Here is a 23,268-nt window from a genome sequence, read left to right on the forward strand (position 1 = left end):
TAATTGGTGACTCTAAATTGTCCATAGGTGTGAATGTGAGTGTGAATGGTTGTCTGTCTCTATGTGTCAGCCCTGCGATAGTCTGGCGACCTGTCCATGGTGTACCCTGCCTCTCGCCCAATGTCAGCTGGGGGTGACATTCAAGAGGATGAAGCGGTTAGAAGATGAATGAATGAATGAATGTTGACTTGACGTAATAATTGAACTCATAAGTGGAGTTGTGCAAGTGGAATGCAAGGGATATGTCCTCAATAGAAGAAGAAAAGAAAATTCAATTTTTTCACTCTGTTGTCATACATACGGGCCTGAAATACACTCATGCACAAACATGACCTATACATGCATTAAAGGGAGAGATGTCAGAGCGAGGGGGCTGCCCATGGACATGTGCCCCAAGCAGTTGGGGTTCAGTGCCTTGCTTAAGGAGCCTCGGAAGTGCCCAGGAGGAGAACTGGCATGTGTCCAGCTACCAGTCTACGCTCTATATTTGGACTTGAACCAGTGACCGTCCCATTCCCAATTCAAGTCCCTATGGGGTGAGCGACTGCCCCAAATTCCCAATATTAGGAATTTTGGCAGAGGACTTTTATTTTGACAGAATTTAAGACATAAACACCATAATTTGATACAGAAAAGGCACAAACTGGTGCATCGAAATATAGTGTTTTGTGCTCAAAATCTTCTAAATCATCAGTTTCACGTGTCCCCCAGTGTTAAATTGAAACCCACGCCCTTGGTTGAATTAAATATAAAACATAAGAATATATTAATGACTAAGTAAGATCCTGTTTTACTGGTTACAACATAAAATCCACGGTTATGTAAAACTGTGGGAAAGGCGACTGGCTGAATTATTAATGTATTGCTCTCTCTCTCACTCTCTCACACACACACACACACACACACACACACACACACACACACACGCGTCCCTGTCACAGCGGCAGTCAGCCCGGGGGCGCCCTCTATGGGCTCAGCGCGGCCCTGCAGCAGCAGCAGCAGAGCGCCTCCTCCCTCCTCCTGGAGCCGGAGTTGCATTCCAGTCCTCTCCTCTCCATTCACACGCAGGGAGCCGCCGGAGTGAGAGCACCGCCGCTCCGTGACCAGAGTGGAATGTCCCCAAGTTTTGGAATTTAAAACCATGGCGAGGATATCTAACCTACGGATCACTTGAACCTGTAAGTACCGTGAAAACTCCGGCTCGGGGCTTTTTGTCGCGTGGAAGGAGCGGGTTTTTTTTTTTTGGTGGAGCCGGCTCAAATATTTAGGTTACATTTTTTCCCCTGCTCCCTCTCCATTGCTCCGTGTGGTGAGTTTGTCGTTGTGTTTCACCCCCTTTCCTCGCGTCTCTCCGTGGTGTGGTTTCTCCACGAGTTTAAAGCCCAAACCCGTGCGTGGAAAGCAGGATATGTAGAGTAGCTGTAATATGCAGTTATATAGGTGTGTGTCGGTGTGTGTGGAGGCTCGTGTTTGTGTTTGCGGTGTGCTGTGTGACCACCAGTCGGATTAATCCACAGCAAACTGTAAAACTGCGCATAATGTGACGCTTTAGCTCGCTAACTTCATGAATATGGACATTTGTGTGCTTTAATTATTGGCGGTAAGCACCTGGCGCGTGAGACTAAAGGAAACGTGGGTGTTTTTGTAAGTAAGCTCGGATTTGGTGCAGTGTAAGGTGAGTTTGTGGCTGCTTGGCTGCGGTGAAAACACACTTTTCTGATGTGGAGACGCTTCCTCGTGCTGTAATGTGTCATAAAAGAAAGCTCCCGGACCAGTTGTTGGGGACACGGACTAGCAGCTAGCAGGCTTATCTGGCTGTTGCATTGCCTCAGAGGAGGAATGCCACCACCTCCACCTCCACCATACATAATTACAGGTATTCACGGAGCTGACACTCGCTGTCGCCTGGATAAATAGTCCGGGGAGGCTGGAGGAAGCTGCATGTCTTTACATTAAACATTTGCTGCTTGTTTTCTCCTCCTCCACACACACACACACACACACACACACACACACACACACACACACTTTAATGCATCCTGCCCCGGCTTTCCTAAACGGACCTAAGGGAGGAGTTGTGTAGGATGTCTCCAGAGGGACGTGGTGCTTGCCTTTTAAAAACAAAAAAAATCGATTCACCTATTAGCTTTGAAATAATTAGAAATTGTGTTGGTGTGCTGTGAAAAGACGCGTTAATCTGCAAACGAATGAGAGCCAATTTGTAAAGCTTTGTTATTCGACAGCAATTGAATTCCCCTTTTGAGCAGGGATGGAGTGGCGAGGGCTGTCTGTGGGTGTGTGGAGTGCGCATTGGTTGTCAGCTATAGAAAATGCTCTCATTGCTGTATCGGATTCTCCTCAGTTCTGTTTTTTTTAATCAAATCCTGGTTAACCAAATTAGACTACCCACCCCGACCCCGCGCGCACTACGTGAATTCATTTGGAGCCCATTTTAAACATGTATTCATGAATCATATTAGATGAGCAGAAGCTTAGACATAATTTTAACCTTTTTTTTGGGAGGAAGAAGAGGGGGTGTGGGGCCAGGCTGGAGCCTATCACAAAAAAATACTCTAATATTCATTAATATGTATGAAGGAGTCCTGCTTGTGTTTACTAGTATCGGTATTGATGGGTGTATTTTATGCACAGGCGTTATGTGACTGACATGATAACTCTTGATCATAAGTGACATGACCCAATTTTGCCTCAGTTCAGTCAAGCAGCAGCTCCTTATTGACAGTTAAACGCGGTGACCATCATTCACATTGAAATGATGCGGGATTTGAACCGTGAAGTGAGTGTTTGTTTAGGAGGTGGTGCCCAGTCACAGCTTTAAATCATTCAACCGCAGGCAGACTGACATGTCACCAACCACACAACAGATGTGTACCTAACTCGTTCAGTCAAAACAAGCATTATTTTACATCAGTGTGTGAGTGACAAGCGAGGAGTGGCAGTAACTAACCAAACATAGCAATGACTCCATCTGTGTGCGAAGACTACGTAATCACATTTTGTTTTATTTAGCTGAGACAAGGGTGGAAGTGACACAATGTTCCAGGTTGCCTGGGTGAAAAGTGTGGATCATAATGATATATGCACATGTGGACACGTTCTTATGTGATTTAAAATAGGAGCTGAATTGGGAACAATCTGTACGAAACATGATCATTATCCCGCCACGTTTTCAAAAAGTTCCCACCTTGCACATCTGAGATCTTCAGAAAATCATTTTTTTTTTGGCAAAAGTGTGACCTTGCATGGCATTTCACATGAAAGCTGGCAACCCAGCCAGAAAATTACAAGCAATTTGCCTCAATCTTCCCTAATTATGATACAGATCTGCCCCACAATAGACCAGCAGTGTCATGCATTTTGAAAGTCTGCCCCGTCCGGTCTGGCTGCTGCCGTGAAGGGTAAATCTGTGATGTCCAAACTTTGGAATTCGAGCTGACATGTGCACTTTGCACCCCACCGGTCCTGCCTTTGTGTGGCTTGCCCCCCCTGTCGCATTCCTGTGGACCTTTCAGTGAGTGCCATATTTAAGGTCTAATTAGATTGTAGATGGATGACAAAGCAGCAGAGCTGTGCTCAAGTGAGAACTGAATCGTGGCTTGGCACTGTAAAACTGGCCCTGAATATTCTGTCTGATATTGATGAAGGATTTTAGAGAAAGGAATTAAATGAGTAGATATGAATTGAATTCCATCATGCTCACATGGGACTTTCTCAGTTGGAGTGAAAAACTACTTCTCGGGGTCACTGGAATTGTTTATATATGTGAGCGGACTTTAAGTGCATAACTGTATTCTTCAGGGTACGCTGTACTGTGATTCATTGCTTTCATGCGGCGAGTCAATATATGGACTGTGTTCACGCTCGCAGTGTGCTCTGTGTGTGTGTGTGTGTGTGTGTGTGTGTGTGCTGCTAGACTGCAAAATCCAGCTCCTTTTTCCAGTTTTCCTTACTGTTCGACATTTTAAACCAGTGTGACAACCTCATGTTTAGGCATTTCCTCTTCTCGCCTTTTCTCTCTGCCTACTCCTCTGCCGTTCTTCCTGCCTCCAGACTTATGCTGCCACTCAGGCTTTCTTTCCTCGCTCTCGGCTTCTCTCTCCCTCCCTTCCTGTCAGGAGCCCCACCGTCGTCTGCGACTACCTCCATCCTTCCACGCTACCTCTCTCTCCGCCCTTACCTTCATTTTTCCGATGCGTCTCCCCATCATCTCTCCTTCGCCCTTACTCTTTGTCTAGTTGCGTGCTGGTTCTTCCATCCCTCTCTTCATCTCTCTCTGTCTGTGCAAGCGAAAGGCCTTCCTCACTCCTCCATCATCATCCTCTCTCTCTGTCCAGACGGCCTGGCATAATTTTCAGCAGTCTTACAACACTCCCATTTTCTGTTTTTCAACCAGTTCTCCAGTACATTTCTGGTGGTATGACTAGTCTTCATAGCTTGGCTTGGTGCACGATGAAGCATTTACTACAGCTTTAGGAGGATCCCCTCTCAAACCAGTACAGGGGTTATAAAGGCGGCGAGTGCCTAGCACCATGGTCTTAACTCTGTCCCCCATGTGTGATCGAGGGCTTCCTTGGCACGGCAGCGCTGTAATGCAATATCTGCTTTCATATCCTAGCCAGTGGAGATGGCGTGTTTTTATTACATAAGTTTTCATTTCTGTCAGTCTTGCTAAAGAGGTTAGCCGCGTCGCCGGCGCTCTGCTCCGAGTGTGTTTTCATTCAATCTGTGTCCGTCTGTCTTTTGCTCTTTTTCAACACCTCAGTTCAAGTTTCCTCTGTTTTGATCTTCACTTCCTTCCTTCCTTGCTTCTGTCACATCCTCTCCTACTTTTCCATGTTGTCACCTCTCCATCTCTTTCTGAGCCCTGTCCCACCCTCTCTCTGTCTCTCAATTTGAGTGTTTTTACTTGGACTCTGGGGTTTGTGTGGCGCCCTGAGGCGAGGAGTCACACAGCAGCAGCAATATTAAAACGCACTAAAGAGGGACCAGCAGCAGGGCTTTACCCGAAGGCCCTGTCGTACACACAACCACACACACACACAGCTCTCATGGTGCTAACACCTCTCCAGCCGACAAGCCTTAATATGAAATAAACTCACTCGCCAATACCTGGCGGGCCTGTCTTGACTGACTGCTCAAATAGGAATGACCTCCATTTGGCCCGAATAAGAGGCTGGGATTGAGAGTCAGTGGGCGGTGTTGAACTGCAAAGTGCTGGTGCATTACGAATCATATCAAGGGGTGAGTTTGCAGGTGAGCCAGCAGCATAAACCCTCATCAGCGCCAATCAGAAGTGAATTTAAAGGCAGACTGAGTTATCTGCAAGCTTCATCACATTTTTAAGAAGGCGAATGCACTCAGGGCTGCGGTCTTACTTTGGTCCCCGGAAACCGCCTGAATTAGAGTGTGCATGAAGTGAGGGCCAGCGTGGAGAATTTGAAATGAAAGCCTTTTCTGTATTGTTTGATGCCTTGACCTTCTTAAAATAAGATTCCTTGTTGCATCCCTCACTTCAGATGTAGCAAATAAATATGACCACTGTGGTGGCAGTGCAGAAATTTTCTCAGCCAGAAAATGGCTTTTTCTTTCTTTGAGGGAAGCAGCCTTAGTTTTTCTGTCTCTGTCGTGCTCATCCAAGTGAACTGTCTGTTATGTATAATTAATTTTCTTCTCTCTCCCAGTTTATTTTTATCGCCCACTTTTAACCATTCCTTCAAAGGACCCCTCCCCCGCTTCCGTCCTCCACAGTGCCTGCTGAAAGTGACAGCTGCTCGGGTACGGGGGATGCTTTTTGAAGCAGGCACTAAAAAGGCCACTCACTCACGACGACTTGGAATAGCAAAATCTCTGCCGCTCTGACAGTATCAAAAACATGCCTGCTAATCTGGCTGCAAATTGAAAATAAACTCTGTCTCCACTGTAGTCTGTGTAATCTGTTGGGGAACAGAATTTACATGCTCTCCTTTTGTTCAAAGAGTTGTTGATTAGTTTGGTTGACATGTAAAGTGGAGTGATGAGATTGACTTAAGTAGGGCAGGAGGAACTTGTTCACCGTTTTGCAGGCACTTAATTTCATTGACAGGAGCAGTGCATTGGATTTATTTTCTTGTGAAATCAAATTGACAAGCTCTCATAATTTGTGGAATGGGCTCTCATCCAAACCAAAGAAACACTGGTTGTGTTTGACCATTGGTCCCCTGGCACGTCACCACTGAGATTGAGTTACAGTCATCCTGAAGGTTCTGCCTGAAGGTCCAAAGATACAGCGTTGACCCCGGTTCCACTTCTGACCCAGTGGCCTTGTGTAGAAATCCCTCCGCCCCCACAGCTAGTGGGCACGGCCTCGGCATATGAGGTTTCCTCCGCGGCATGCCAATGCTCTTGTCAGCATTCTGTCCGTTCCCCCTCAGACACTGACTCAGACAAGCAGCTCGGGTCCCCGATTTGTGTGGACATAAAAAAATGGCTTCTCTTGTTGCATGTCTTCCTGTGAATAAGAGCTGGGGCCTGTTATCGATCAGGAAATCACAGTTCCTTCCGGTAACCTAAGACAACAACTATACTGTCATCTGCATTGTTCTTTTATTTTATTTCTTGGCTGTGCAGCTGGCAGGGCAGGTTACACACAGTACCATCTGATATTATGCTATTCCTGTATAACTTGTATTTTTTTCTTGCGTAGTTTCTGTAGAGTGAGTCTTCCAAAATCCTTCTACAGGATACGTATTGTTTTTGCATGTGTTCCTCCGGTCAGGCTTTAAACTTCCTCACTGAAGAATAAGAACCATAGACTGCATAAATATAACGGATGTGGTAGGGCGGGGTATTGGTACTCAATAACTTAAGAATATAGACTTAAATAACCCACTAACCAAGTAGTGCTAAAACTCCTTCAGTCAAACGATACCTGAATTTGATTCTTTCTTTACCCAGATCCAGAAAAAAGAGTATTTGTATGGTTTTGCTCGCAGCCAATCAATTGTTCTTTAATTCAATGCAACATGTGATTGCCCAACTACCACCGCAGCTACAACTCATACAGTCTGTGGTGTGGTGAAGTTGAGTGCAATATTCGTACAAAATTGGCAGCTCAGCGTGCATCGATGCCACCAAAATGTTGTAAGTATAGCTATACTACACGACTGTGGCATCAGGTGGTATTTTGTGCAACTCAACCAAATGCTTCCATTTATATGAAGTGTGTTGAATACGGTAGAAAAAAGGTATCAGGTGATATTACTTTTAAGGGTACTGGTATTGGTATTTTGCATCATACTTTTTTAAGCAATACCCAGCCCTAGGACATAGCCACTGTGAGGGCACCTATTGATTTGTAGCCTCCAGTTTTGAAGCCTCGAGTCTTGCATTTTTGCTGATGCCATCTTAGATTTTTAGAGCTCAAAGTGACCATATTCGACTCAAATGGTGGAGCTGTGGAGGAGCAAGGAGTGGATTTTACTCATAGACAGTAGCGATGCCTTGCAGATACCTTGTCACTCAAAGTGGCCACGCCCTTAAATATGTGTAACTTGAAGCCTTAGATAAAATGTGAATGTGAATTCATGAAGTTGTCATGAATGGTGAAATTAGCTATAGAGACCAAAACTGTTTTTCTTTATTACGCTGTAAATGTTTATTACTGCCATAAAGTTGGGCATTTGAACATAAGTGTTGATAGGGATTGAGTCGATTTTGGAGCTAGCCTCAAGTGGCCATTCAAGGAACTGTAGTTTATGGCGCTTCTGCGTTGGTGTAATTTTTTAGCCCTGCAGGTTGCCGGATGATAGAGCTGTGTGGTGGGGAAATGGCATTGCAGATTGCTTCCACATTCAGTTTACACTGAAGCCATAGGCAACAGTTTAGTTGTACACCGTAGGTAGGACTCATTATATTCTTTATTCATTTATTTTTCTAAATCTGGGTATTTTTCAGGGTTTATTTGGCAAAAACCATGTGGGATCTTGATGGAAATCGTTTTAATGTAATCTGCTCCTTTAAAGAAATCTTGATATTTTGTTGTTGATAATCAATAAGATATGAAAACGATAAGCATCAACTACAGGCCTCAATGAATACAACATATAATAGTGTTCTGTTGATTGCACAAGTCTTGATGTGCATGATAAGGTGCCACAGTATCATTATTTTGCTGTTATGTCAGAATATGCCAGCACCTAAATGTAGGGATGTTGTCAGCGCCATCACTCATACCCGATGTTTGCCTTCCTGAGTTCCCCTTGAGCAAAGAACACCAGATTCCACCGGTTCAGTGAAAAAAAGGCAGATCTTTGAGTATATTGCATCTGGCCCAGGCTGTCAGTATCATCGGCAGAAAGTGTGTGTTGCTGATGCTGAGATAGTCTCAGTTTAGATGAGGGAGCCTACTGGTTGTTTACCGTGCTCACTAGAGTCTGTCTGCCTCTTCAGGCATGTTTGGCTTGTTAATGAGAACCACTGTGTGAGAGAGGAGGCAGCGCACTGTGTGTGTGTGTGTGTATGTGTGTGTGTGCGCGCGCGCGCGCCTGTGCATGTATTTGCATTGAGATAAGCAGCGCATTCTCAGCGCGCACACTATACAGGATGATAGTATACAGGATGCTATCTGAGCGTGTTTGTGTGTGTGGGAGCATGGGTGCTCCTCGTGTTTAATGTAAGGTAACACTGTGTACAGTGAAGGAGATGAAACAGGGAAGAGTTTACACAGGCACATAGCCATTTATTGTTGTGATTAATGTTAATGGTGCAGCAACTCATAATTGCTCACTTCTTTTTTTTCCCCCTTCTCAGTCTCTCCTACTTCTTCATTTCTGTCTTCCTTCCTTCTTCCCCCTTCTTGCATATACACACACCCTCCTGGTTTCTGTTGTATTTACCAAGGGGAATCTTAAATAATTCAGGCGGTCTGTTCTCCCCAGCGCTGTAAATAAGACTAATAGAAGGCGGGCCTTTGAAGAGAGCCACTTGCCCAGGGAAAGCATGGCCGTGGGCTAGCCTATAAATCAGCTAGCTGCCTGTCTGGCCCCTTTACTGTGGCTGTTTTGTGGACTAGCCAGCCAGCAACAACCCCCATGTTAGCGGAAGGAAGGGCGACTTATTCCAAAGAGGTCAGCAATACGGTGGTGTCGCCCCCGAGGCTGTGGTGGGCATTGAGAAAGTGTGTGCATATGCGTGTTGGACACAAGCAGGACCGCTCTCCCTCGCTTCTCCCTGAGTTGCACTTTTGGCTTGTGTCTGTGTGTGTGCACACTTGCACACGCTCCATGGCTCATAAACCACACACACTCTGATGTCAGCACCTGCATGTGTGTTTACCAGATGGAGATAAGTGCTCATTTATTCATTTTGTTTATCACTCATTTTTTCCCCCGAGTGCCTGGCACTCTTTAGATGTGGGCTGGTGCTTCTGGCTAGTTTTGTGTGTGTGTGTGTGTGTGTGTGTGTGTGTTTGGTGAGGTCTTATGCAGTCACACACTTCACAGAAAACCAGTCAATAAAGGAAAAAAACATTTTCGTTTTTCAGCGTAACAGAATGGGCAGTTAGCCTTCTTAAATCCACTATGCGATCCCACTTCAGCTGCAAAAAGAAGGGTAGATTTTGAGTAGCTTTAGCTCTAAATCACTTTGGAGCACTTCCCAGCCTCTCACCTCCCCATGTTTAACTCTCAGTAGCCACTTTTCCACAGCAGGGCCAAGTGGGACCTGTCAGGTTTTTTGGCCAACTCAAAAACTTTTCTAAGCTCTGACTGAAAGCAGTATTAGTTCATTTGAAACTGTATCCTGGATTACAAATAATTGCTGTTAACAACAGCAACAGACACTGTTACCACAGACATGTTATTTTGAAGAAAACTGGAACATAAATAAGAGTGCAAGCCTGTTAGACTTCGTAGTAGGAACAGGGCTCCAACTCCACAGCCCTAATCACAGTGTTATGTCCTTGCCTGAGAAATTGTTTGGATTCCTGGCATCCATTGGCCCATGCTTACGGCTGAGACAAACTCAAGTTGTCAAATTACAAATGTAGTCTGAAACTCCCCTTAAAACTGTGCTGAAGCAGCAAAGAATAGCCTACACCTCCCTCCTCTACTACCTCCTTTTCTTTCCACAGCCTCTTTGTCATCTCCCCCTTTTGTGCTCCTCTCAAAGGGTTAAAGAGGGAGAAGTGATGAGTAGCCCGCCGAGCCTGGCCTCCATTGTGTGTTGGCATTGTGCCACTGCATAGCATGTCGACCATAGACACATGTACAAGGGACTTTTCTCTACTCACATGCGCTACAGTTACCCCGTAATACTACCCCCACCTCCTGCAAATCAATGCAAATACTTTCCAAAGGTTAGTGGCATTAGAAGGCTAATGATAACACTGACATTTCATAGGCAGCTTAATGCAAAAAGGGCCTCAAATGAAGTTTAAAAGCTTTTCTCTTGCATAACAGTGCTGCTCTTGTGGGCCCTAACTTCCTGGTGGCTGAACAACTTGGACAACCTTATCCTTACATCCATCAGATTTAGACAAAAGTTTTAGGATGCTCCTAAAAGACCGGTTGTTTTTCCTCAGCTCGCTCAGTGGAAACATGTGCTCGAGGACCATAAACCCTTTTCCCTCCCTTTCCTCCCTTACATAGCTTGTTAAGGAGAAAACCACTCGATGGCATGTTGTGTAGAACATTGGTGGCTGTTCAGCCTAATTCTTTTAGCAGACCTGGGTTACCTCCATGCTGCAACGACGTCCTGGGGGTGCTTTTAAGTCGTCTCTCCCTCCTCAGCCCCCTGCAGAGGAGAGGCAAGCAAAGCTGGGGCACTCTGGGAATACGTACTCCAGGCCAGACAATGGTGGACCGATGGCAAGGGGGTTGGGTGTCGATTGTAACCAGAAATAGAAGACGAACAGGAGGAGGAGGTCTCCAAACTGGAATGAGGGGTGGGATAGGGGGAGGTCAGAGGTTAGACTGATCCCTATTTTAAAGGTGGAGTGAGGCCACAGAGGTTTTATTGCCAAGGCCCTCGTGTTGCTTTTTTTGCCCAGTCTGGGGTGAACCTCTGAGCTGCTACTGCGTCGTGGGGGAGGGGCTTTTAGGTGGGTGTGAATGTGAGCTACTCATTGCTGTCCCATGATGGCTCCAGTTGTGCTCGGTGACCTCTGACCCTGACCTCCTCTCCCCATACCAGGAGCTGTCACATAGGTCAGCGGCATGCCAACTCCCACGTGAAGAGAGGTAGGGTAGCTAAGAGCCTCTTTGCGTTGCTCCTTGTTTGTTTCTTTTTGTGTTTGAGTTTGCCTGGTGAGTCCGTTCTCCCGGCTGATAGATTTTCTGGTGCGGCTAAGGAGGCCGAGCATGTGACGAAGTAGCCAGCAAACATGAAGGAATGCGTCAGCGATAGCATTCAGCTCTTGTTGGGCTACAGCATTCCAAATGCAATGGGGTGTGTAACTTGTGACTGGTGTGATGTGCTGATGCGTGGCAGCTGGGAGGAGTTGCTTCCATTCTTTCCAAGTCTTTCTCTTGGGGCTGTCCTCCCACCTCTGCCTCACCAAGATCCATGATTTCCTTGGCTCCCAATGCATGTGGAGGAATGCGGCTGTTCTGGTTGATCGGCTCGGCCCTCCGTTGTTCCTGAGTGTGACCTCATTTGGCTCTTGAGATCAGCGTGACATGGCCCCTGGTGCACCAGCAGACTCACTCTGCCTGCCCTCTGACACATGACAGATAGTATTTGTCCAACTGGCACTTGAGGCAACACTAAATGTTGAGTGTCGCTTTGAAAACAATGGCACAAAACCAATGATTAATTTTACAACAGACAAACAGGGCGGGAGAGTTTACGTTTTCTAAGCAAGGACATCATTAAGCTGAAACACAACTTCAGAATTGGCCATGCATTAATTTTCTTTCCCCAAACTGCTAAATAAGACACATTTCTGAGCCATCGCCACATGTGCTGTTCTCAAAACATGGCATAAGCTTTTTTTAGCTCATTCAAGAGGCACACCTCATCCTGCCCTCGGCAATCAGTGCTGCAGTCAAACTTGGCCACAGCACAGACACATTTTCAAAAGTAGCCCGTCTCCCAGTCTGCTTGTAGCTGCATCTACATAAAAGCCTTGAGCGTTTAGATTTGTGAAAGGGCGGGAATAGGAGAAATCTGAACAAAATGATGCCAGAGCCGGCACCTCGGCCAGAAACGGCTGAGGGAAAAGAAGGAGACAACAGAGGAGTGAAGGGAGGGAACTTGGCAGCACCAGCTAACTCAGAACAGCAACAAGGCAGCTCGCACCAAAGAATAATAAATAATGTTGTAGAGAGAAGCTCTTGTGTGCAAAGCAGGGCGGAGAAGAAGAGAGTGTGGGGAAAGAAGGATGACAAAAACTCAGGGAAGCTGAGTCAAACTTTAATTAAGGAGTGAATGCAGCATTGGAACAGCTGCTGTTGCTTGTGCCACCCCGCCACACCGGCTTTACGGCTTTTTTTTTTTTTTTCAAATTTGGAAACCAAACAGATGTTACGAGGGGGTGGCGATTTGATCGGACTAGAAGTTAGGTTTCAGGGAAGGGGAGGAAATTAAACTCTCCCACTCTTTAAACTGGTGATTTCAGGGAATTAGTGTCACGGTCTGCTGGTCACAGCAACGATGATTGTGACCCTGTGATGTCTTGTTATCTGCACCACATTACAGTGTGATAGAGTCACTGTAGAGGCATCGCCATCTCTGTTGAAGTTCCCCACTGCCAGATATTGACCACCTGCATAATTCAATGGCAACATAAAACAGAGTGATGCATAAATTGCACCTTATGCTTCTGCTCACTCACTGCAAGCTGCTCAGGATAACAACACTGTCTTTAAATATTTAACTGTGCTCTAAATAATGCTGCTTGTCATAAAGGCTGAACTATAAACCATATTTATGGAATTGCCATCATTATGGATGTCTTACTTGCTTAAATTGACTGAAATTGCAAATTATTTATGAATGATCTGAATCCTGTATAATTAAACTGAGAATGGCTATGACAACTAGACATCTTACCAGACTCTTGACCAACACATCAGCCTGCAGTGTCGTGCAGATGTAAACTGCGTCAAACTCCAGTGTTTCCCCTGTAACTGTACATGCCCCAGGCCAATGGGAACCACCTCCAGGCCAAAAAATTGAATTTTAATGCCAAAAAAGACAGCAAATATCAATTTAAATGCTTCCCTTATGTTAATTCTGCAGCAGTGCACTGTGCACTATGATCTGCAGTGGCACATGTGGGTCCATGAACTAGTGCATAGTTCGCATCAGATTTCTAATTGAGCTACGTTGTCTGTGGGCTACAGGTTACAAAGAGGCTTTGCAAGTGAATGGCATGCTAACAGCTGTAGGAATTCTGTGTTTTTAGCTAAGCCAGTTCAGACAATATTCGGTTTAAACAGATCTGCAATGCTGTTCTGCCTGTGTTTTGAAAGATGGAAATAACGGGGAGTAACAGGCGAGCCAGCTTTAAACTTGACATATTTTGTTTTTAGATAAGTGCTGTGCGGTGGATCTAACTTATCCCAATGTGAAGAGTGGTTTATGCTGATTTTGAAGAGTAACTGATAAACTTTTGGGAAAGTAGGACAACTTAAATATTTAAAGAAACCCTAAAGTCTTAAATTTGAGGACGGCATTAGGAGTGGTGTGAAGTGGTAGAAAGATGCTTTGCTGCTCCCTGTGCCTAGCCAAGGCAGTCAAACTCTGGTGGGACACTGAGCTCTAATTTTCCAGTACAAATATACGAAGTTTGCCAATAGGAGGTGTAATGCATTCATATATTAATAGGGTTATTATTAAATTTACTGTACTCAGAGTCAGTAAGTCATTGTGATAGATTGTAGGTAACAGCATGGAGCCCTAGTCTGTCATTTCTACTAGGATACTGAGCTTTGTGCTGTACCTGTTCCTTACGGTCAGTGTTGTGCCGTGCCAGCTACGTCCACTGGAGCTCACAGTGTGTGCAGGTGATAATCACCTCAGCTTGCACTCCGTGGAGTTTCAGTCTCCCCCTCCTCTGATCCAAATGTCTGTCATCATCAACGTGGAGAGATCCCATTTGGTTGGGCTCACACACCCGCTTTATCAGTGTGTCTGTCTCTCCCGCCATCTCCCTCTTTCTCATTCTGTCACTCTCCTATGGAGGACGTGATGAAAATGGCTGTTTAATCATGCGGAGAGGTCAACCAATCAAAGGGCCCGGGCCAAGTGATTTAAGGGCCTATTCAGAGCACAGCTGGAGGGAGAGGGAAAGGGAGGGTGATGGGGAGAGACGGGGAGAGAGAGAGAGAGACAAGTTGGGGTTTGATTGCTGTATGGCGCAGGTCACCTCTCATCCACTTACCACTGGTCTCGTTTCACCAATAATTGTCCCTGATAGATTGATGTATAGGCAGGGAGATGAATGGATAGAGTGGGTAGAGGGTGGATAGGCAGAGAGACGTGCACATTAGTGAGCCGACCCACCGGTGATGAGATACGTACACACACTCCAAACTCACACGACCTCATCAACATCGGTATAGACCCGCGTCTTCCTCCCATTAACTTTGGCAGACCACTTCCACTGTAACTGCCGAGCTCCCTACCACACACACACATACACGCACACACACACACAGATATGCCGTTTGCAGACAAGGCAGTTCTCACCTGAATGTCAGTGGGAGAGAGTGACAGATGGTTGGGAGGAGCAGAGAAAGTACAGACAGACAGAGACAGTGATTGTTTCCTGTCTTTGGCTCCTGTCACCCAATATCCAATCGATAACATAGATATTGTATATGGGGTCAAACTGTGTTCATCCATTTACACCAAACACACAGGTAAAATACATTTTTGCTGTCATTTACAGAAGATCTTCTGCTGTAGCTTCATTCACACTACTGCCAAAGCAGAACTTTACAAGAGCTTGTAAAATTCTGTGTGCTTCACAGGATTATCACGTTTCAATGTCACTGAAATGGTTACAACAATGTTTTTACACTGGATATTCAACATGTCAGACAGTGCACACAAACTTAAGATTTCTCATATGGTCACCTTATGAAAATTTAATGCAAAAAGTCCTGGATAGAAGTATAAAGAAAAGTGACATTTATGGCCGACACGTAGGAAGTTGTGGCAATATCCACCATAGTAAGGTTGTTGAAATGGTTCACTGAAGTAATCGTGCTGTCACTGTAGTACCCTCCATCCACCTTTTGATATCAAATATGACTATTTTTGGACCTGCAGACAGCCCTGGTTATGAGCAGGGTCATATGCCCAGAGCTGATAACCTATGTTGATCCATTCACAGCGATAACATGTTTCTGGTCACTGCAGAGCTATGTTTTCTCCATCATTTTGTCTTAGGCCCCCTCTCTTTCTGTCCTGTTTGGCTCATACAGCCTGTAACATTGTTATGGCAGTGCTAGTGGATCTCCTTCTTCCTGTTGAACCTCTGTGTAGAATGCATTCATACATGATGGTTTCTCACCCCTGGTTATCTTATATTGGTTTGCTCGTTAAAGTGCAATGTAGCCCTTTGTTATCCTGGCTTAAAATTTTGTGTGTTGTTTTTTTCCCTCACACTAGTATTACAAAGAAAGATTGAGGAGAATTTCACCAGGTCCTGACAGGGGTATTATCTGATCAACTTTATTGAGTCAACAGTATTGACTTCAGCTCCTGTTCACACGTCACCCTGACATGGCAGTTTTCCACAAGGTTTGTGGGTGAAGCTAAATGTTTGAAAGGGATGTCTGTCACTCCTGCCCTGTATTTTCTGCCTGACTGTGTCTCCTCAGTGTTTTTCTCTTATTTTCTTTCCTGTTTCTTTACTTCGCTGTGCTCTTCTCCCGGCAAGCTGAGTATGGGTTTTCTGGTTATTAGCCTTACATTAGCTTTAGACCGTCACTAATTGTACACAGTTAATATTTTGGCTGCTGTCAGCTCAGTTAAATTAACAACCTGTTAAGTAAATTTTTGTTTTGGATCCATTTGGTATGCCCTAAAGCGTCATGCTGGCTGTTCCTGCTGAGGCTGTTTTCAATTTTCATTTGATGCTGCAAAGCACCAAAAAATGACTCCAGTTCCTGAATCCATTACATTTACACAGGCCAACTTGTAGTGTGGAGGTTAAAGACTTTGCTGATCAAGGTTAGCAGAGAGAGTTAAGGTCAGGATATGGATATGTCAGGATTTTATTCATCGTCTGTATTATTAATAGAAAGTTGTGGGGTTGGCTGGTGGACCAGTGGCCCTAAGGCCAAGACACACCAAACTGACATCAAAGAACTCATGGTGATGAAAGCCAACTGTTGTGTTGCCTCACATCGCCTGTGCCTCAGCCAGAAAGTTGCACATGAACACACAGAAAAGACTACAGCAGACGGCCAAACAGCACGTATGATCTGTGCCTGCATGAGAGGAAATAACTCCCAACACGAGCAGATGCCTGTTCTCTGTATTCGTCATTAAAAAGCTAATTCTAGCTAATGCTAATTAGCCAGTTAGTACTTTAACAACACAATCCAATATTGAAGGAACAAAAGATACTTACCATGCACCAGTGAACAGTAACATAAACCATCATGAACTGTTTGCTGAAGAGAAATCTTACTTTATGTAACAAATTTGTGTTGATCTCACTCCCTCTTGACTTAAGCCCTTTGTTTACTTTCCTCACTTCTATTTCTCTGTGTGCTGAGCTGAACTGTCAGAGTGATTTTATTCATCAATGGGATCCACCGTTGCTGATTCAATATGCTGAATCAGCTGAAAAAAAGAGCCAACAAGGGCTGACAAGAGTTGACAAGGGCCAAGGGTGCAGGACACACTACAAAGACTGGGGTACCACACTCTCTGTTATCTGTGTTTATTCTACTATAAATGTTACATCATTATAAATCTATGACAGGGATATAGATGTTTTACAGATGTAGACATTAAAACTTGGGTGAAGTAGATAATTTTTAGTGTCTATTTTTGATCAGAATCACGTACGTCTCACGTGGAAAAAGTAGGCAACACACAAAATAGATCAGCCACACCTGAGCTGCTCAGGTGGGCGATGTGGCCTGTTGGGATTTGACATTTTTTCCTGGATGGGCGAGTGACTGGCCAATCAGCTCGTCTGGTATGAACCTTCACTTGCCCTGGTCCATTGTTTATGTTAGACCCTGACTTTGAAATTGGAAAATGTCAGAAAACAGTGAAAACAGCTTGTATTGTCTTAAACAATCATCTAAAATCGAATCCAGATAATGATTTAGAGCTCTCTTTTCTTTTATCTCTTCTGTTAAACCTACAAAGGACAAAAGGAGATGAGAACAAGTATCCATGTCTGCTTCACAGCTGCAGTATTCAGCAGTAGAGATTTTGTTACTTTGTGCTCACCGTGGCTCTGCTTGTGTTTCTGATACCGCCGATGAGTTAGTGTTTGTAGAGTACCACTCCAGCAGATAGCTGGCCTCTTGCTCTCTCTCTCTTACTCTCTCTTTCTCTTCCTCCCTCCCCATCTCTCTGACCTTGCGTCGGCGTGTGCTGATGAGCGCTGAGTGGATACACTCATGTGTGCGCGCGTGTGAGCGCTAGAGAAACCGTGGGAGCTCCATTTGTTGTGTAAATGCAAGCTGCTAATTGACTGCCGGGCACGCAGCCTCTCCTTCACCGGCTGAACCCTGCCCTCCGCCGGGTCCCGGGGATCCTGCCAGGGGAATGTTTGCCCCCTCACACACACACATCTACACACGCTCACAGCACCCTCCCTCTCTCTCTCATCCTCTGTCGGAGCAGGCCTGGCACGGGGCCAAAGTGAGGATGGGCACAGCGCAGGCCTCTCTGTTCTCTCTGTCTGTCTGTCTCTGTGTCGAGCTCTCGTAAAGAAAAGCTACACAGCATTTACTCAAGATCACACGCTGTGCTTTTTGACACTCTTTTGATACAATTTCTCATCTCATAAAGCACAATGAGTTCTCTCTTTTTACACTGATTTGGTAATTGTTGGATGAATTTGATCTGTTTGGAAACGAGCAGACCATGGGAGATCTTTATGAATAGGTACCCTCTCTTGCATTAGTGGCACATGCTGATAATGCCACGTGTAGATGAAGTAACCCTCACTGTACTAACTCTCAGATTTAAGCCTTTGTGAAGTGAGGGCCCAGTCCACTAGCCTCAGTAGCTGTATCAGTTTTAGCCTCAGTGGGTAAGCCCACACGAGACAGTTAGCCCAGCTGTTGGCTGGCTAAAGGCCCAGATCTCACACACACACACACACACACACACACACACACACACACACACACACACACACACACACACAGAGTGGTTTCTATGTAAGGCTGGCTGAATTAACAGCCTGTAGCTACACAAAATGCACTTTTGACCTCTATGCTGAGTGCTTGTGTCTCTCTCTACTTCAACATGCCAGTGCCTATATTCAGATGTCAGGGTAACAATGTTGTTTCAGTGATTGACATGTCTGAATTCTATACAAAATAATGTTGAGCAATATTGACAAAATCAAATCTGAAGTACCTCCTCTGACAATGTGTTAATAGCCGATTACTTTTGGTGCTGTCAGAGGACATCTGTGCCCAAGAAGATGTGGGACATGATACTAAAGGTCGTATGACCCAACATGATAGAGGTAGGACTGGGCGAGATCTAGATATGAGACTAGATATTGTCTTAGATTTTGGATATCTTTATATTGCAAGTGTTCTTTTTTCCTGTTTTTAAAGGTTGCATTACAGTGAAGTGATGTCATTTTCTGAACTTGCCAGACTGTTTTATTATTTGTCTTTACAAGCCCTAGGTAGAGGTGATACTTTGACTCATGGAGTGTTTAGTTTGTTCCTTCATGAAAATGACCATAGCATGCAGTGCTGTGTCACCGTGTATGGCAGTGCTGCTGGAAAATGATGGCAAATGGGAAACATAAGGACACTGAAAAAGTGCTCTATTTTCACACACAGGCATCCTAAATTATGGATTTTAAAACTTATTTTGGAATTGAGCAAATTTAGATTTTCCCTTGGCTGAGCTGCAGACATGCTGAACATCACAGCCATAGTGTAACAGAGGAGATATAAGACTGTATGTGTGTTCACAGCCGGATTTAAATACAAAAAAAGTGCAGTGAAACGTAGATGCATATTAAAATTGTTCACATAGCTCAGGGATGCCACAGAGGTAGTTAACGAGTGCAATACAAACTTTGCTTTGTGTATGACGGAGACTTTTTTGAAGGAATCACGGAAATGCAATCAGAATTACAACACTTAACCGGAGAAATGCATACACGCACACACTCAGGATCAGACCTCCCGTGCTCAAGTTTTCCCGGTGCCAGTCCATTGTTCTGCAGAGGTAAACATCAGGGAGCACAGAAAGGGGAACATACAAACAATAAGCTGACACACTCTCCCATAACACTCTGTTTAGACTGCAAACACAAAGGAGCAAGTGTGTATTTGTGTTTGCGTGTGTTTGTGTGTACGCAGCACAGTAAACTGCAGTCCTGAGAAAGAAAGTTGAGTTGCAGTGTACGACCCGGTGCGTAAGAATGGCAACTTGCCGATTTCATACCATTAACCTTCCCACGGTGTGAAGCTTCCCAAATGTCAGCTATGTCACGTTTCCATTCTTGGCAGTTCAGAAATGCTGAGAATGCAGCGGATTGGCAGAGAGTCAGTCAATAGGTAGCCTCAGTTGAAGGCTCTGTCATGTTGGGCTTGTTTGATGTGATATTCACAGTGTGCTCCACAGTATTTGTTTATGGTATGCATGAATGCATGAGAGCGGTACTTGACTTTCAAAACTGGTCGACACTCAAATGTGAAGGACTGTTATTTTAGGCGTTAGACGGCAGCAAATGAGACACAAAGAGACAAAAGCAAGGATTTAACATCAAGCTCGCCACTTATGCTCCAGAGACAACAACAATAGGATTAGCCGGCACGCTAAATAACCAAGGCCTAGGCCAAGCCTCTTAGACTGTCACAAGGCCCTTTTTAATGTATGTTAATATGGTCACATTATTTTAATACAATGAACTGCCTTAAAAGTGCACAATAACTGCTTTTTAGATCACAATAGAAATGTGTGTATATTTCTTAAGAGAAATTATTAGGCTACACCATTTCTTGCTTATTCCAAGTCATGCATTTTAAAAGACAGCTGTCAAAGAGGCGTTTAGGATATCCTACGCTGTGATAAACATCATTTTTGTGTTTACACTTTGCAGCATTATGCACTGAACCAGTAGAGCTGTTGAATCCCAAAGTTGCCCAACAAGTCTGATTCACTACAGTTGCAGCAGGAGAACAGGAACATCGAGTATCCCCAAGTTGGAATGAAAACAGAGTTGGAACGAAAGCAGGAAAGGAAACGGTTCATCTGGAGTATCGCTGTCGAGGAAGTGTTTATCAGTCGCTCACCATTAAAAGCAAATGTATTTCCTGTTTTGATCCCACTGTAATCCCCACCTCTGCTCCACAAACGCATTCACTGCCAATAAAGCTTATTGAATCATATTGACTGTGTGCGGAAGCGGAGAGGAAAGAGGCAGAGACAGAAAATGATAGGGCTGCTGGAAGAGTGGAGCGAGGGAATGAAAAGCAGTAAAAGAGGAAGTGAAACTGAAGGACGCACAGAAACGTGGAGCAAAACACAACATGAGGGAAACAGAGAAAAGGGAGAAAGTAACAGAGACAGGGAAAGCAAATTGCTCTTCCCCCCTGCTAGCTGTACCAGCAGTATTGCTGCCAGACAAGCAGTGTTGAATCTGAGTCAGCAAGACTTCAACTGGGGCCCTTGCCTATAGCCCTGGGGCCGCGAGTAACACACAGACTCACACAGACACGGTGTCAGACCTGTCGCCCTATTCTCCTCAGCCCTCCAGCTCCAGTCCCTAACTATAGCTGTTCAGCCAACCACTCTTAATTAGTAGCTGCTGCTGCCGCCTGCCCTGCCCCGGCGCCACTGTGGTAAAGCCCCAGCCCCACGTCTGTGTGTGTGTGTTTAGTTTGTGTTTACTCTGTGCATCAGCTGCAATATTGCCTCTGTGCCCCTTTTTGCTGTGTGCATGCTTGCTTTCTCTGTGATCGTGCTTGTGCAGGTGTTACAGGTGGAACAGCAGTGTAAAGTAAAGACTACATATATATTGCTGTGTTCGCTCAGTACACACTGTGGTTCTGTGCATCTTACTGTATATTGTTGCACCACATGCTCTGCCTCTTAAGTCTCTTTCTAAACTCTCCATCTTTCTCCTGTTGCCACTCAAGAGAGCTGCCGCTTTTAAGCTGCCATCACAGAGGGAAACTAAAATGCTTTCTTAGTGCCACTTCTGGAAGATCACATTGAGTTAGTGCATGAGGGCGGACGTGCTCTGAGAGGCTAAAGAGACACAACGACTGTCAGGGAAATCTATATTTCCCCTATTTCCGATGTTCTGGGAGCGCTTTAGTAACAGACTGTTGACTTCACAGTTTCTGGAGATGGGTTCAGGATCCTGTTTCACTGTTGTTCTTGTTGAGGTTTATGCCTGTCAAGAGAGCCAAGTGTGTGTACGTTTGTGTGCGCGTTTGTGCGTATTTACTGCTTAAATACTTGGCCGCACTTCAGCGACCACAGGAGACAAAGAAAGTATTGCACACAGTATTCCTTCTAGCTCCCTGCCCGTGTTCGAACTCCATACATCTTTCCCCTCCCTGCTTCTCATCGCGTCCTGTCATGTTCATAGTATGAGGCGGCTGTGAGGGTCTCGTCCAAGCTGCGGATAAGGCTGACATATTTCTCCCAAAGGACCCCCAGTGCAAACACATAGCTGGAATCAGTCTGCCAGCCAACTACGACAGCCACTGGCCTGCTAATCAAGACCATATTACAACGAGAGGGAGAAAGGGAGAAAGAAGACAAGCTTGGCTGAGCACAGGAAACGCATGCAGCTGGAAAACAGACATTGGATAAACCAGCCCCACATGCACACTTTCAATGCGCACACATTCATATCTGTTCCTGGAGGAACACAGGCCCACAACCCAGCAACACAGTGACCCAAATTAGTGGCATCATGCAGCCCCTTTCACTCCGAGGCCAGATCTAGGCCACATGGAGTCACGCTTTCCAGAAGAAGCACCTCAAGCGTCACCCATCACCATCCATTCACACACAACCACAGCACTCCATACATTGATGGATGACTCAGAAATCCATTGTGAAGTGAGAGATTTGGTTGTGTGCTCAGCCGGGGAGCTTGTAAAATAAATGTTCGGAGCGCGGCGCTGCCGTTGAGGCTTTCCAGGATTTCTCTTATTTGACATGATAACAGCTTTAAGAGGTTTTTGGTGGTGGTCAAAGCGGTTGTGGTCACCCTACATAATCTGTCGATCTCTTTTACTCTGAGTCTCCTATTTTCTGCCCTCCTCCCCTTTCCGAGAGAATCAGCTTACAAAGAAGCTTCATGTTCTCGTTTGCTTGTTAAGCCCCATATGTAGCTGCACAATATCCCTTCTTTAGTGACAGACTGACGCATGTGACTACCCAAAAATGAGATCAAAATAAAGACTGCTGTACTGAGCTGAACTTAAACTGTCTGCATCTGTTCTGCAAAAGCAACAATTTACTGACCAACAGCTGTCCTCGTGGCCATAAAGCACCCCTAGTTTTCTCCCTCTTTCTCATCTTAACAGGAATTAATGGCCACCGCCATGAAGGCAGTTACATTTGGCTTGTGTTTGCACTGCATACTGTGTGAGTCTACAGGTAAAGGAGAAGGAATAATGTGTTTTCTTTTTTTCTCGCCCCAAGAGCGACTTGTCTACATTTCTAGTAAGAGTTTCATTTGCATTTAAGATGCTAATGTAGCCTTTTGGGGCAAGCAGAAATGGCTAGAGTGTGTCGGCGCTTTGTTTTGTCCCAGTTATTCATTAGACTTTAATAATTGCTGCCTCGCGCTCCATACAAACAACGCCAGGAGAAATGGATTCACTTCTTTTTCTCCTTGGAAAGGTCAGGGCGTATAGCAAGACACCCCACCGACACACACATTCACGATTCACGAGTCACTTCTTTCGATAAATGCGCTTTTTCTTGGACAACTCTGCTGAAAACCCACTGTTTGTGTTTGAATGTGTGAATGTGTGAGTGTGTGTGTGTGTGCGTGCGTGTGTGTGTCGCTACAGGGTTTAAGGCAGCCGTTGAAATTCAAATGAGGCGTGCAGGTTGAGACTTGAGTAT

The 23,268-nt window shown here is 45.1% G+C and overlaps 1 protein-coding gene across 4 annotated transcripts in view; it reads left to right on the forward strand.

Annotated features, from left to right (window-relative positions):
* The first annotated feature begins 1,053 nt into the window (after positions 1-1,053).
* The window catches only part of LOC125903882 (plexin-A1-like), a 267,206-nt gene continuing 244,991 nt past the window's right edge, over positions 1,054-23,268 (forward strand). For all 4 annotated transcript variants that reach the window (XM_049601096.1, XM_049601251.1, XM_049601175.1 and 1 more), the window contains exon 1: positions 1,054-1,178. The gene's annotated coding sequence lies outside the window, so the exon portion shown is untranslated. The remainder of the gene's footprint in view (positions 1,179-23,268) is intronic.

Source organism: Epinephelus fuscoguttatus, linkage group LG1, assembly GCF_011397635.1.
Source record: "Epinephelus fuscoguttatus linkage group LG1, E.fuscoguttatus.final_Chr_v1".
Taxonomy (NCBI): Eukaryota; Metazoa; Chordata; class Actinopteri; order Perciformes; family Serranidae; genus Epinephelus; species Epinephelus fuscoguttatus.